The sequence below is a fragment of the Galleria mellonella genome, unplaced genomic scaffold (genome assembly GCF_026898425.1).
Source record: "Galleria mellonella isolate WM207_F2 unplaced genomic scaffold, CSIRO_AGI_GalMel_v1 utg1634, whole genome shotgun sequence".
Taxonomy (NCBI): Eukaryota; Metazoa; Arthropoda; class Insecta; order Lepidoptera; family Pyralidae; genus Galleria; species Galleria mellonella.
The window spans coordinates 995,808-999,628 of record NW_026442007.1 but is presented as its reverse complement, the minus strand read 5'-3'; the positions used below and the strand labels follow the sequence as shown (position 1 = coordinate 999,628).

General features: G+C 33.3%; 1 pseudogene; it reads right to left on the bottom strand.

Annotated features, from left to right (window-relative positions):
* Positions 1 to 437: 437 nt before the first annotated feature.
* On the bottom strand, positions 438 to 3,002 carry LOC113514014 (aquaporin AQPAe.a-like; annotated as a pseudogene).
* Between the last annotated feature and the right edge of the window lie 819 nt (positions 3,003 to 3,821).

Genomic DNA, 3,821 nt, shown 5'->3' with positions numbered 1-3,821 from the left:
CGCGACGTTTATGAAAAATAGAGTAAAGAAGATATTTTTTAGGACTCAGCCATTGTATATTATCTTAAAAAATCAGGGTAAGAACAGGTAGTATAGACAAATAGAAAAAACAATTGCTAAGTAGTTTGTTGGCTAAAAAATATTTTCTGTTTTTTTTTTAACTATTGTTTCTTCATGTGCCATGTAGATATAATCACGTGATTAAAAAAAAAAATAAGAATTCAATACATTTAATTCAGAACATATTATTAAAACTTTTAATTTCAATAAATAGCATAATACATGATTATTATTATTATCCAATGTAAATAATACAGGAAACTTCTGATGGTTGACAGTTATGTAGCGATTCATACATGTTATTGATGTTCTATTAAGTTCTTTGTTGAAATATTGAAATAGATTACATATCATTTGCCTATATTATGGCAGATTTCTTAAATAAGAGTCTGTAAATAAATCAAGTGGACTCCTCCCAAAATCGGTCTGAGCCAGTACACCCTATGTTATGCTCACGAGTTCGTGACAACAGCTAATCCGAATGATTCAGCAGGATTCATAGAAACTGTATAAGTAACACAAAAGCATACACAGGCTGTCATAGTTAACCCAATTGTTAAAGGTCTAGCATGAAAATTGGACGAAAATTGTGCATTTATCACACTTATGACTACAAAAACAAATGTCATTAATTCTTTTACTAATATCTGATCTACACGTTCGAACTGTGAAGCTGATTTTAGATTACTCCATACATAATGTTCTGTTAGAGTATTAGAAACTATTCAACCAAATACAGCTTCTACAGTTTGCGAAATAATATAGCATAAGGAAAGTAAAGGTTTCATAGATCCAAACGACATTGCTGCTATAGTTATAGTGGGATTTATGTGGCCTCCCGATATTGGCCCAATAATTTATATAACAGAATCAACTACTAAGCCGTTTGCAAGAGCACAATACTTGATCCAACATTTGTTCCAACTGTCATAGTAATACCACAAACAGGAATGTTCCAATAAGTTCAGCAAGTAATTGTTTAATGAGTTTTGTAGTCCATTATCTCGTTTATTCCGAATACAACTTTTATATTTTGCGTTGTAAATTCCGCCATTATTGATACTGTGGCAGTCACAAAAAATCTAGATGGCTTTGATTGTACATATTATGTACGTCAGATTTTACATGTATTTGAGAATAATACCTGAGTCCTCAGGAATGGCAACGCATGGGGGGTATCATGGCGAATCAGTATACTCTGTTATGTCCATGGTACTGCTCATGTCTATAGGCGACGGTTACTACTATCCATCGGGTGGGTCGTCAGCTTGTTTGCCATTTAAAGTTGTATAAAAAAAAATTAATTCGTCACTACATAGTATAAAACAAAGTCGCTGTCGCTGTCTGTCCGTCCCTATGTATGATTAAATCTTTAAAACTACGCAAACGGATTTTGAAGTGGTTTTTTTAATAGATAGAGTGATTTGAAAGGAAGGTTTGTATGTATAATGCATGTATAATATTGTAGAGAAACACTAATAAATTTAGAGGTTTCTAATGTGATGTCGTTAATAAATATTTTTTTTTCGCTTGCATTGTAAACGCTAGCTGAACCCCACGAGATAAATCAAAATAATGTACTACAGTATTGTACACGTTAAAAAGGTCAACAAAAAAGTTGGGGATGGTATATGTCTCTTAAGGATAACTCACAATAACCATTTTTTATCCTTTATATTTTACGGGAAAAAATGGCTTATTTACTAAGTGATTTAAAGCAATACAACATTATTTTTTATCCAATTAAGTACATTGTCTATTTACAGTATGTAATTTAAATGAATATTTTCAAAAATATTACATTATCATTACTATTTATTTAGTAACAGCATTGCACCCGTGCGAAGCCGGAGCGGGTCGCTAGTAATTTATATATGTTATCCTATTTAATTTATATTCATAAACTAAAAACTCGTGTAAGGATGTCACTACATATATATTTAAGCTAACCCTACCTAGCTTTTACTCGCGACTATGTTCGCGTGACCACGATATGTTTACGGATCGAGATAAAAGTAGCCTATATCCTCCTTTATCCTATATATGTGTATACTAAATTCCATAGTCATTGGTTAGCCATTAAGGCGCTATGAGGTAACAAACAAACTCAATTTCACATTTATAATATTAGTAAGGGTAATATGTATGTATGTATGTATTCAAAAAACACAGACATAGAAGAACAAATTGTCTATCGGTGTACTTTATTATATTGTGGTGTATTATTCCAGACCTGCTCACATGAAACAAAAAAAAATTAAGTATATAGAATTTGAATGTGCATTAAAGTTTAAATAAATAAAAATGTATGAAACCCAGATCATCGAATACAAAAATTTTACACTACAAAATGTAATTGGTTAGGGCTATTGTCACATCTATCGATATTACCATTTTGAACAAAGGCATGTTTTGAATATTTGCTACAAAACTACGAATATTTATTTATTATATTGTGTCAATGCTTCTAGATGGTTACATAAGTACATTTCTGAGTATTGTGAATATTGGGGCTGTGCCGACTCGTATAGTGATTATTGTATTAATATCATAGTGATTATTTTCTCTGTAATCTCATAATTCATCTGTGCATTTCATTCATTTTAAATAACAATATTAAAATTGGTTTTGTTATATTTTTTTCGATTTGTTTACACTTAATTGTACACATTAATAATACATAAAGTAATTGACAATGGAAAGCAACTGTGTAAAAGCGAGCTTAACTCTGCAAGATTCTTCTTTCAACAAACCCAAAGTTGAAAGGAGTATCAATAACATAATTAAATTCATAATTATTGTAACGTTTTTTTTTCTGAGCTAAACCAAAGTGCTTGTGTTTTTACTGTTCATAAATGAATATAAAATAGCTATAATAACAAGATGAATGAATTTTTGGGTCCACTTCTCGCACGGCCGGCCGTGCCACGACCCGTCGTCATTTTCTCCTGTCTAAATATACCGGACACGGGGTGCCTGCTACCTAATGCCTCTCACGGCCCATTTCACTCAATCATATAACTCGATTTGTTTGAACTCCACTTCTTTCGCGCCAACGTTAACACTCCATTGGAACAATCATCATATTTTATTATTTGTAATAATATTGAACGTCTAACTTTTTTTTTATACAACTTAGAATGGCAAACAAGCTGACGGCCCACCTGATGGAAAGTAGTAACCGTCGTCTATAGTCATGAGCAGTACCATGGACATAACAGAGTATACTGTTTCGCCCTTTGATACCCCCCATGCGTTGCCATTCCTGAGGACTCAGGTGTTATTCCTCTGTACCCAGTAAATTCACGCCATATCCCACCCTTCAAACCGAAACATAGCCATGCAAACACAACTGCTTCACGGTTGAAACACAAATAGGACAGAGGTACCCAAGCAATCGACTTTTGTACAAAGACTCCCTCTGGTAGAATATGAAATATGTGCGTTATCTGCGTTATCGGTATACACTAGCGGGGCACCAGTGATAGACGACTGATGAGGATGAAAGCAGGTCAGTTAGCCCATCTTGACGAATTCAACTAGAATTAGTCACGATGGTTTCCAGGTATTGCTAGTAACGGTGCTGTCTGACCCCATTACTAACAATCCTTTTCCCCCCTAATGAACCTGTTAGATATCATTATTAACAATCTCTTTCCTCCGGCGATAGTTAAAAAAATAGGTATTTAAAAGACTACAAAAATAAAATTGAAGCCAAAATTGAGGTCTATACTCAATTGACATATGGTTGACAGTGACGT